The sequence below is a fragment of the Ischnura elegans genome, chromosome 6 (genome assembly GCF_921293095.1).
Source record: "Ischnura elegans chromosome 6, ioIscEleg1.1, whole genome shotgun sequence".
Lineage (NCBI taxonomy): Eukaryota > Metazoa > Arthropoda > Insecta > Odonata > Coenagrionidae > Ischnura > Ischnura elegans.
This window is the reverse complement of record NC_060251.1, coordinates 114,173,739-114,186,998: the sequence shown is the minus strand read 5'-3', so window position 1 is coordinate 114,186,998 and position 13,260 is coordinate 114,173,739.

Here is a 13,260-nt window from a genome sequence, read left to right as displayed (position 1 = left end):
TCCTATCAAAAACCCATGCAAGATTAGTACAATGAAAAAAAATTAAACATGAAATGAGTTCGTTCAATTGTATTAGGCTCAACTATATGGAAGTTAATGCTCGAAAATGAAAAGGAGACTTCGTTGATTTCCACTGACTTATTTCGTCCGTACGACATGTTTCGAACCGTAGAGGTCATTATCAAGTACTGGCCTTTTTCGCTATATTTGCGTGCTTAATTCGTTCAATTGTATTAGGCTCAACTTTGTGGAAGTTAATACTGGAAAATTAAAAGGAGACTTCGTTGAATTCCACTGATTTATTTCGTTCGTACGAACTGTTTCGAACCATACTTGTACATAGTAGTACTTGATAATGACCTCTATGGTTCGAAACATGTAGTATGGACGAAATAAATCAGTGGAAATCAACGAAGTCTCCTTTTCATTTTCATGCAATGAGATAACCTAGCGGGTGACGACACTAATTCTATTAATCGAGGCACCGTTAGTATACTTGATAGAATGAGGGAGGAATGACATTTCAGTACTCCCTGTTTTGCATTATATTTCCTTTATCTTCTTCTCGTGATTACGTCCACCGTAGTACCAAGGTAAATAAAGGATATGCTTCACGTCGTCTGAGAAAAAAAAATTGCAAGCAAGTATGAATGGAGCGGAATTGAAAAGATGATTTTAACTTTCCTTCGACGAAAACTGTGCTTTCCCTGAAGATTTAATCCTTTTATATGCTGGTAGAAAGTAGATAACATTTAATTATGACACCGTTACCGCCTGTTGTAGTCATGTGGCCACGGGTTATTCTGAGAAAACTATTTGATGAAATCATCACCGAAATATTTTAAAAGGATTACTTAAGATGACCGCAGGATCGATGCACCTGAATGTACTCAAAATCGCAAGCAGACATTTTTCCGAAGTGGGTTAAGACCAAGGACAGGCTTCGATGGGGTGCAGGAAATCTTCACTTTGTAAATATATATAACATCATGCTTAGAGGCTTCCATTTGTGAAGACATCAGAGAAATTGAGACTCCGAAGGGAAGGTTGAGCATTCTGTGCCTGTAAGAGGAAAAAGAATGGGAGGATTTATCACTCAGGACTGTGGAACATGCCGGTAGATCTCGCGGAAGTGATTGAGGGAAATTAATAAGGAAATATGCTTTCGTTGAAGCATTTGCCCGGAGAGGAAAGGGCATGACTGCTGCGGACAATAAAAAATTGCAAAAGCAAAAATTTCCGCGTCTTTGCAAGCTCCGGAGAGGGGAAAATTGATGACTAAAGTGATGGTGAAGCAGGGTGAAAAATGACCTAAGGTCGCCGTCTTGCGCGAGTCAACACGGTTAGTTTGACCTTTCAAGGGCCATGCGATACCGCTGATTGCAGGATGATGGAATAAGGCTCGCAGTTCTGATGTGGTTTGTTTTTAAAGAGCCCGACTCATTTTTATCGAAGCCTTACAATCTCTCTCTCTCTCTCTCGCTGACAGAAGGATAAAAAACAATAGTCAAGACACGAGTAATTGAGGTATTCTTGATATTCCTACTGCGGATATTGAAGATATAAGGCACCTTATCCGCTAATAGGATGGTTTTATATTTTGTTATGGCCTAAATAGAAAGATTATTACTCCTGGAGTCGGTATTTCACGCTTTTAGATTTTTGAATAGCAATATCTATTTTTCGCGATCAAATGAAAAGTGAAAATTTACAAGCGCGCGAAAACGCGACGGCTAAGTATGAATGCTGGGAAAACTCCGTGTGACGTCATTCTAGTTCCTGTTGACGCCGTGTGAGGTGACCTCGGGGCGGGGCTTTGAGCGCTGATACGACGCAGGATGCTAGCAGGTAGCAGAGTACCCTGCTCACAGGTAGCGCTTGCCTTAAATAAGGATTGTTTATAGCTTATCAAAAGAAGGAAACTTTCCGACCATAGGCAGTTTTAATAGGTGATTATTAAGACATGTTTCCTTGAGCTCTGTGCCTCATGCATGCATTGGTAATCTCAGACGATGTAAAACACCTATCTACTCGTATAGAAACTAGGTCCCTGTGAGGTCATGTGGAGTGGCATCGCATGGGCGCCAATCTGGCCTTTTTCAAATGAGGATAAAATTGACCATTGCCATTCGTCTGAACTGGGATTTCTAAAACCAAATAATTTGTATATTATGAATACACTAATGGTGGGTAACGAATCTCAATCAATGCCTTTCGTTTTATTTGATGAAGGAAACTACCCTATTCACATCTGTTCCATAAGCTTGTGGTACCTTTAAACAATGACTCAGTAATTTCATTGCGTGAATCCATAGAAATCTTATCTCGAGAATTATTTTTACCTGAGATTTTAGTTCGAGCACAAGAAACAAGAAACCTTATGAAAGTGCCAAAAGAAGTCTTGAGGGCGAAAGGTAGATCTTCGGGCAGTAGTGTCTGGTTACGGGTAGATAAATGTGGTTCACTATCTAGTCCAGGAAAAGTTTTTTTTATAAGTAGGTACTTTGAATTCGTAGTTTCCACTGTAGGGTCGACATAAATCACATTCGAATTCGCCGGAAATGCCTTTACTGTATGATGATAATGCTTAAGAGAAAGCATTCACAGTTAACGACATGCGCGATTGGATTCGTCACACTGTCAATGTTTTCATGAAAACGGTCGTATGAAAGTTCATTCTACATAAGTTCATTTAAATTGCAAAAAAGGCAGAGTTCTTTTTTCCCGCCACTCTAGGAATCACTATAAACCTCTTTCATCTATAGTTGGTACTTTAACCCATTAAGGCTGTTAAGTGTATTTTTAAATTTCTGGTCGATGTGAACGCTTATTGGCATTCCTTTAAGCCAAGTGTCAATATTAATTCCCATATTACGAGAAATGCTACATCAACTACATTTCCGAGATTCTTGGGATCCCCTACTACCGGATATTTTTTCATTGTATAGCTGCGCATTTTAACAGCTTGTGTCCTGAGGCAGTTCATGCCAACCTCTTCAAATTTAATTACATGGCTCATGCCTTACTCACTAAATATGCCTTATATTCTATCGATGAATTCGATGCGTGAGACAAATATAACTTAAATGTCTGTGATTCTGTTACTTTTGCATTGAACTTTTGTATCGAAGTGTATGTATACGTCTTGACGACGATGCCCTCGTCTTGATGACGATGCCCTGATGACGATGGACAAATCGTTCATCGAAACGTCGGCCGAGATGGAGTTGGAGAACTGAGCCGGTGGAATTCCCGAGTAATCTTCCACGAATCTATACGCCAGGAAAGCCTGCGATCATTATTCTTCAATCGCTTTTTCCGCCACCTTATACTTCAAGGATTTTTGTTTATCCTGGGGGGATGCCGGAAGGCTTCACCCGAAATCCTCCGATCAACTGCCTGACGCGAAAACCTTCCCAGTACGAAGTTCTCATTGAGCTACCTTGCGCCTAAAGGCCGTTTTGCATGGGGCACGGAATTGCGCAGGTTAGAGCAGCATTTATTTCTAAAATGGCGTGGAATTGCGCGAATGCATGAACGAAATTAGAACAGGGGCTATTTTGCCGTCTCGCATCCACGCATTCTCACATGTGCTCTAGCAATTCACCGCTTTGCACGACGCAATTTTGATTGCGCCTTCGCACGTACGTCAGATTGCGCAATTCCGTGTACTATTTAAAACGGCCTTAAGAATACACGAAATGTTAAAATTATATCGCATAGTGTTTTTTTGAAACTTTCGAACAGAAATCCCACATTTTTTCTAATTTGAATCTCCACTTCTTATCACTTGCTCATGGGAATGGGTGAAGTTTACACGTTTGTGGCTTAATCTGTTGTGATCTCCACCCTCACCTTTCCTAACTGACCCTGGGGGATCAGTTTCACACAGTTCCGAATTATTCCGATAGGTTTTTATTCCGCACGTTTGCTTAGCTACGCTACGGTTTGGTTGCTACGGGATCGGGATTTGTTGTCTTTGAAATTTTTCAAATACGATATGGGACCTCGTAGTGAGTCAACTAAATAAAAATTTTGTGACTCAACATAGTTCAATTTCATCTAAATATCAAAAGAGAGTTTCAAGAAGCATCTAAATATCAAAAGATAATTTCAAAGAAACTATATGGAAGTAAATAAACAATTTATAATAACCCACATTTGGAGTATGCTCCTATACGGAAGTGAGGAATGGACAATGACCGCAGCGGTTAAAGCAAGGATAGAGGCCTTCAAAATGTGGTGCTATAGAAGAATGATGAAAATCAAATGGATCGACCGAGTTAGTAACGAGGAAGTCCTAAGAAAAGTAGGAGAGATGAGAAGCCTCATGAAAACCTTAATAGGAAGACGGAACAACCTTATAGGCCACATCTTGAGACATGATGGCCTGATGAAGACAATCGTCGAAGGACAAGTGGAAGGCAAGAACGGAAAAGGAAGACATCGAACAAAATATATGGAAATAGTAAAGAAAGATGTGAAATAGAAGAAATACGTAGGTGTGAAAAGATTAGCTGATAGGAGAATTGAGTGGAGAGCTGCGTCAAACCAATCCTAGGATTGTTGACCAGTGATGATGATGATACATAATACACGGATAAGGAGACATCGCCAAAGTGATGTTCGGGATCTGGATGCGGATGTTATTAGGTAAGGTAGAAAAAGGGTGAGAGCTACCCCTGGGTATTTGAAATGGGGTAACATAACTAATTTAGTTGCAACCAATCGGAATCTACAGTTTAGAATGAAAAGCGATCGAAATAATGCCGAGCAGTGTCAAGCACACATCTCTCCTGGGGTTTAAGAACTTTCTCTTTCCCTCTCCGTGCCTTATGAAATTACCGTTAGTGCGGCACAAGCGGGGGATGTAAATTTTATTCCTCGATGACAAGAGTTGAATTATCAAAGGTCGCGGAAGAGGAAAGGGAAACATATTACCGCGGGTGATGAAGGGGGCGAAGATCAAGGGGGTAGTAAGTGAGCAAGTAATTAAAACGACCAAGTTAGAGGAATAAAATGACAGCGAAATTGAAATGTATTAATGTTCCTTTCACTACTCCGTGCCTTAGAGCACAATCATCTGCGCCCGACACCAAAATGCGATCCTAGAGCATCCACATCTACATATTACTATACGATCCACCTCTAGGATGTTTGGCAGGGGGTGACCTATCACCAGCATGCAGCATGCAATGGGATCCTCACATGCACGTCACACTGTAATAAAAATGTTACGCATAATTACAAAAATACGTCCACATTCATGCAAAGCCAAAAATTGCCATTAGTTAGTAATTCCTTTACCAATCCATATAAATTTGTTTCAATGGAAAAATAAAAACATGCAACGAGAAATCTTAAAGAGTGACGCCATTAATTCTATAGATTGGGAAAACATTTCTATCCTTTATAGTACGAAGATAGAATGACATTTTAAATCTCTCTGCTTTGCAGTCCATTTAATTTATTTTCATCTCGTGATCACATCTCTCATAGTGCGATGGTAAACGAAGGACGTGTTTCACGACTTCTCAGAATTTACTCAGTAAACACAGTCTATACTTTGCTCTACGTTCCTGTAAATATTCCCATTCTAAGTCACCAAAAAATATTATATGTATATTCAAGTCTAAGTGGTTGCACAATTAAGGACTGGGGTCTGAAGAGAAAGAGACGTTCAGGAAACATAATAAAGATACAATTTTGTATGTTCCACAAAAGTTTTAACAACCGACCCAGGTTTCGACAGCACACTATGTCATTATCTAGGTGAATATAAAAAATTTGCGAGCTTATATATACCAGGGAGGAGGGGGGATTAAGACAGGGAGGAGGTGGTGATGGTGGGAGGGGGAAGAGCTAACGAGGAAATAGGTTCCTCAAGGTCAGTGGGTTTACTTGCTGCGTCCATGAGAACTGATAATAAAGGAGAGGAGTGGGAGGAGTACAAGAGGTCGTTTACCACACGTACATTTTTGTTGCGTCATGCTCTTAAAATTTCTAAATGCTCAAGAAAGTCCAACTTTTTACCTTTACAAAAATTGTGGAGAACCTTGACATTGAAATCACTGCTATGGTTGCAGTCGAACAAATGTTTAACAAATTTAGAGGTTGAATCGCCTCTTACCCAACACTTCATGTGTTCATTTGCCCCAGTTTTTATGGCACGTCCAGTCTGACCAATATATACAGAATTACAATCAGGCATATTGCAATACAATTTATATGCACCGCTTTGGTCCTTGTCAATAAATTTATGCTTTGAATTAAATAAGAAAGAGACGGTCGGACAGCTGCAACAGGCCACAGAGAAAGAGAGAAAGAAATGTACAGGGTTCCGGAGTTTTAAAACGGTAAGGGAAACTAAAGTAGAAAAAAATGGAGGGAATGTATGAAAAAAAGAAAAAACCGGTTTTCCGTCACGACAATAAAACTTTTCGCCAGGAATCCCTCCGTTTCCATTTCCATTGTGAAAATTCTCGTCGCGCGGGGAGGATGAAACCGCAATCTCAGAATCTCTCCTTTCCTCTCTCTCTCTCGGAGGGATTCCGAACTATTCCTCTTCCCCTTCCTCGCGCTCCCTTTTCTGCGGCTTTCGCCGCCGCGACTTCAGACCGAAGCGTTTCCTTTTTTGATGCTCACAAAAATTAGCTCTCCATGTTGTCGCTACCAAAAGTTTTTTTTCGTCAGACCAGCTAAACTCTTCGATAGAATATTTAAATACTGAAAAAAGAAATGGATGATGAAATAGACGGGAATCAATAGGGTGGTTTTCTATTATTTTTTTGTTGCATGATTCGATTTATTACTCCTGGAGTACGCATTTCACGCTTTTAGATTTTTTAATGACGATATCTATTTTTCGCGATTAAATGAAAAGTGAAAATTTAGAAGCGCACGAAAACGCGATGGCTAAGTATGAACGCTGGGAAAAGCCCGTGTGACGTCATTCTGGTTCCCGCTGCCGCCGTGTGAGGTGACCTTAGGGCAAGGATATGTGCGCCGCTGCATGCATGCATGTATTGGTAATCTCAGACGATGTAAAACTCCTATCTACTCGTATAGAAACTAGGTCCCTGTGACGTCACGTCACGTGTAGTGCCATCGCATGGGCGCCAATCTGACCTTTTTCAAATGAGGTTAAAATTAACCATTGTCATTCGTCTAAAATGGGATTTCTAAAGCTAAATAATTTGTATATTATCAATACACTAACGGTGGATAACGAATCGCATCAATGCCTTTCGTTTTTTTGATGAAGAAAACTACCTCATTGTCGTTTTTAATACATATTTTGATGAAATTTTTCTTTCTGCCACGGAAAGATGTGCTCACTTGTAATTACTTTGTTGATAATGATAGTAATACTTTCCAAGCTCCCTCTAGAACTTACCCCTCCTATCTCCTAGGTCCTGCTCCTCGGGAGAACAATTAAGCACATACATTATTTTCTTACCCCTGATTTTAATCTTTGGAATTTACTGTAGCCATCTATTCACAAATGCTAACACAAATTAGCCTCCCATTTTATCTCTACCACCCTTTTTTACCAGGCCAGCCTAACCCTTCTAGGAATATTTAAATACGAGCGTGATGCACCCGCTCCCAGCGGGCTTCCCCCGCTCTTTTCAATTCAGGTCCACAGAGGGATAGGCGCGTTTCTAATTTTAAAATGTAGAAAAAAGGTAGGTAGGGTCTTATGTACAAATGTGATTGGAATGTTCAAGTACAAATTGAGGTTAGAGGACCTCTTTAAACACAACATTGGAAGTAATTACACTATCCTCTGTTAATACTTGTTTAGCGTTTTCCTTAATATTTACAAAATATTTTGAAAAGATCTTACCCTAGAGAATGCTACATAAAGTTGGCCATAAAAGAATACAGGGTCAGGCAGGAATAAGCCAGCTCTTAGCAAAGTCTGACCCTGAGCCTTGTTAATAGTCATCCCATAGGAAACCTTAATGGGAAATTTTCTGCGAGTCAAATTAAAAGGCATGGTGGGATCCGACGGCATTAACTGTATTCTTGGGATGAGGACAATCTTGCCGGAATCGATTTTTTTAATCGATTATATTTTTAATAAAAAAAAAACAATTTCAGGAAACAACAGCAATATTTAGGAAGTAAAATATGCCGTCGCATGTTCTCTGATAAATTCTGTCCATTTTGGTACCTCATTGGTAGAGTTTGGTTGCGTATAAGTTGAGAAAAAGGTATCTATGCAGTAGAAATAATATAGAGGATTGAAAAAAAATGTCAAAGGAAATTGACTGACAACAATGAATATTCTGATGACATATAACTGTCTGTGTGCAACCGAAAGATTTTCTCATTTGTTAATATTTTATAAACGATGATATGAATACCGTGTTCCCCGTCCAAGGTCCTTCAAGAACTTACCCTTCTCACCTCCGACCTCGTCAACAAGTCCGACCTCGGGCAAATAATTATTTGGAGCATTTCTATCTCAAGAATTTCTCGAATGCACTGTGTCTATCTTTAAAAAAATCCTCCTCTCTCTCTCTAGTTTCAAAGAAAAAAGCTTTTACCTAACTAATTTGCATTATGTACGTCATTACAAATTATCCGGGAACTTTTTGTTTCATTTTTTCCTCCTCCTGATTACTAGTCTTTGTTTTCATAATTTACTTACTTTAATTTTATTTTGGTATGATATTTTTGCTTCTTACTGCCAAGAGAATTGTGCAAGGTATATAATTATTTTAGTTTTTGGGCCGAAGTTGTAAATGTATTTGTGTTTTCTCGTATGGGGAAAACCCAGAGCATAAATAAACTAACAATTAATTTTCTTTTCCGGCTTCAATCCTTGCCTGCCACCCCTTCAGTATCAACCCCTTTCGCCAAAGGTCTTTTACGAGGGATGGAAAATGTGACCATAGCGACGTAAATATTTCCCGCCAAAAGTCGGAGATATAACGAGAACAACTCCTCTTGTTGCGCATTTACCTCAAAGGCAATGCCCGTTTTCCTCGGCTTCTGTGTGTATCCCTTTGGAGTTTTACATTATATTCGCAATCGACGCTCTGGGCATTACAGGCGGCGACTAATTTTAGACTATTCATTCCAGCCGTGTCCCACCCACCCTCCCGGTTGACTGCGTGCGGTGAGAATACGGCTTCTCAACCTTTTGTGGTCGGCAGATGAAATTCGCGTGGATTTCACGCCGATTCACCGAGGCCGAATAAATGTATAAATTTTCTATGCGGACAACTTTTCAAAACTAAATAAATATATAAATTAATGAACAGGAAAACCCTCGGCGAAAAGGGATTATTTAAAAAGCATTGTGTAACTAGCGTATGGAAAATCTCTCCTTAGTTTTATGAAGCAGCGGTGAAAGGCTTTTTATTGTTTTGGTCGGAGGCCATAAAAGTTTGCTAGGGAGATATTCATTTAACTGCAATGCTTTCTCTTTTAGAAAAAAGGTTGGTCAAAAATGCGTCCCTGTCACTTTTGTGAAAAGACCCTTTTTCCTGCACGGAATAATTTTAAAGGGAATTATTTTTTTGCATAACGAGATAAAAGGTGAAGCTATTTTTGCGGTCGGAAATAAATAAATTTTAGAATGAAGCAATGTGGTATACCACGTTGAAAACATTTATATAAGCACTCATCCTAAGTATCACTCAAACAGATAAGCTATTTAAGTTCCCATAGAATGTTTTGTATTCATGATTTCTATTTTGATGTTATTGTGTACTAATTTTGATATTTTTTAATAATTAACTCACTTTTCTGTGTATAACCTTGCCTTGATGCATAGATAGTTTTATTCGTTCACATGTATCGGATGACAGCCCCGCTACAAGAGTGCTCTTCTGGGCTGCGTAATTTCATTCTTTTACTGCTGACGCTTACTATATGCTATTAATCATATAAATGATTGAAACAAAGCCTTGCATTTCATCGTATATTGGTATATATTACCAGAGTCGCAGAAGTACCAGTGGAGCCATTGTTGATTACAAATACATGGAAGCTAAAATGTGTCTAACGCGTCCGTTTCACCGCATATAGGATTATTGACTCATGCCCTCTCTTAATTTTTTCTAGGTGGGAAGTATGGATTAATCCATGCGTGAATATTTTAATGCGGTATGGACTATACCTGCATAATATTTGAGATGCTTAGTTGTTCTGCAAATATTGTTTATTTGGTGACAGAAGGGAGCAGAGAAGTGCGAAGACTTTAGGACTATAAGTCTGACGACACGTGCGTCGCTGATTCTGACAAGAATCATTCGCAGGAGAATAGAGCAAAGAGTAGAAGAATAACTGGATGAGGAACATTCCGGAGTTAGGAAAAGCAAGGGCACAATAGAAGAAATTTTAGCTCTTAGGCTGCTCATAGAGAATAGAATTCAGGAAAACACACCGACTTTCATAGCGTTTGTCGATTTAAAAAAGGCATTTGATAACGGGAGCATCCACGTTTATATACTTTTCCTAAGCACTTTCGCCTGAGCGTTTTACATAGCCATAATTTTATTTCCGTAATCCTATAGCAGTGGTAGAGGGATTCATTTAGAGACAAATTGTCTTGTATTGTCCGCAAAATTCATGAATTATCCCAGTGGTGGAAACGGTAGAAATGCCTCGTGTGAAATATACTACTCTTGAAGCTTTCATGTTTATGTGAAGCCGAAGATGGATAACTTTAAAATTAAGAAATACGAGTCCAAGCTGCGAAATGGAGGAACTTGAGACGTTTTTATGCCCATAAATCTCGGTATATTCTAAACACTATATAAATTATTCTTAGCACTATGTTCCACCAAAATTTGTTAACGCTAATTTGTTTCATTTTACTCCTACTCAATAGCATCATTTGATACCTGAAATATCGTCAGGACTATCGTCCCTGAACAGGAGGAGACATCCTGCTGTACAGGGATGAATGGACTTGAAAATGAAAAACAGAATGAGCATGAAAACGATTACGCAAAATGAGAAGCGTATACTTGGCCTCAGTGGCGTAACTATGGGGGGGGGGGGGATGAATAGTAGAATATAGCGATAGGGTGCGTCGACGGCTAGGTCATTCTGTACCACTACTCAGTCACTTGATTCAAGTCGTATATTAAAAGGATCGTCACTGCACAATTTATTTAGATAAAATAGACAGGAACTTATAAAGTTTTATTAAACATACCCATTAAGAATCGCGAGCGAGGAATGTGAGACTCAAGACAAAAATAGGTGGGGAGAAGCTTGAGCAGGTAGAACAATTCAGCTATTTGGGCAGCACATTAGAGGAAAACGGACACAGTAGCAAGGACATCAGGAAGCGAATTGCATTGGCAAAGGAGGCGTTCATGAACAGGAAGTAGCTCCTGAGAGGATCGTTACGCAAGAGTTTATAGAAGAGGTTAGTGAAGAGTTTGATCTGGAGTGTAGCTCTCTACGGTGCGGAAACGTGGACACTTAGGAAGGAGGGCGAGAGAAGATTGGAGGCATTCGAGGTGTGGGTACGGAGAAGAATGGAGAAGGTGAAATGGACGGAGAGGAAAAGGAACGACGAAGTACTGGACATGGTGGGTGAGCAGATGCAGCTTTTAGATGAGATACGGAGGAATGTAGGGAAGGACAGAATGTATGGATGGAGCGAATACAGAGCGGGGAGGAGATGTTGAAAACAGTGCTAGAGGGTACAATTTAGGGTAAACGAGGGAGGGGAAGGAAGAGAATAGGATTTTTAGATAGATTGAAAGGGAGTAGGCCTTACAGTTGAATTAACTTATAATTGAAGAAGGTAGCGCTGGAAGGAAAGGGAGGCTCCCAGATTACTTCTTTAGTACTCTATGGAAACCTACCTTAATCGGTAGAATGCTAAAATAAATACGTATTTCCTTAGGAAACAAAATGATACCATTAAAATTAGTAGTTAGGTCTCTTTAGAGGTATTCAACCCCCCCCCCCCCCCATATATTGAACCGTATCCGCGCGTCACGGCATTTGTCACACACTGTCAGGATATGTCGGGTACTACATCTACACTCATCAATGTGAGGGGCTTGCTTCTTTTCAGCAAAGAGAAAGGCAAGAGTCAAGGAGCAGTGACTTATCCTTAGCCGTAGGGGGATAGATCCTCCCCCAAAGCATCAGACAAATTTTATATTATACTAATGTTTTCCCTGTTGTGATGAATGTTCTAGGGGGTTTGCCACCCTACGCTCCCCCAACCCCCCCCCCCCCCAAAGAATATTCCTAGCTATGTCACTGCTGCCCTGGTTCATGCTTTATTAGCCTTTGACATCCGCTTGATTTTTTAGGTCAATTGTTGGAGAATTTGATCCCCGAAGGACGTCTTCATTGTCCTTGAAGCCATATGTAACCTTTTTCGCTACCTTATTTTACCTCGATGGTGACCGCCAATGTTACCTTACATGGGTCACGGTGGAGTGTTTTCGCGAATGAAAATTGCTTACCCCGCGTTCAAAAACCTAAGAAATGATTTTTCACCAAGAAATACAGATTTTTTCGTACTTGAATTTGTTAACATTGGAATGGAGTTTGTTGAGTTAACGCACGTTAGGCGAAATCGGCGTCAGAACAGATTCGTTTATATATTTTTCCCTTTTCTAGTTTTGGTTTTTTGGTACTTATTTACTTTTTGGCATCTGGCTAGTTTTATACATCTACATGGATATTTAACCTCTTAGTAATTTCCTTATTTCGATGACTACGGAGACTTTCGGTGTTGCATGCTACACGTTGGTGTATATTTACCCCCTGCCAAATACCCGTTTGGTTGCTCGTAGGGTATTATGTTGACTCAGGTGAAGATTTTGCCTTTGGAATAATGCGATCGGTTCAAAAGGCCAGCATTGTAAATTTGGTCTGCAATAAACAAAATAACATATTATCTAATGCATAAGCCAAATTCCATCCAAATCTATTATTTCAATTGCCTAAAATGAGAGATCAATTAAGACACACGATTATTTATGGATGGTCTTTTGGTGAAGGCTTTAGTTCCAATATTTCGTGATGAACGAATGGCTTTGGGATCGTTTGAAGAATGACAAACGCTTCCTGAGTAAGATGGCTACTTAATTCTCGCGCAATCAGTTCTGTTGATGATGACTCATCAGACTGGAAGAATTACCCCTGGAAAATCTTCTGCAGGTGGTCAAAAGACTTTTGATGAAAGATGTACGAAGGAGTCGGAACTAATGAAGTGGACTCAGCCGGAGGCTCTGAAACTCTCAGGAAAAAAAATACAAGAGGATT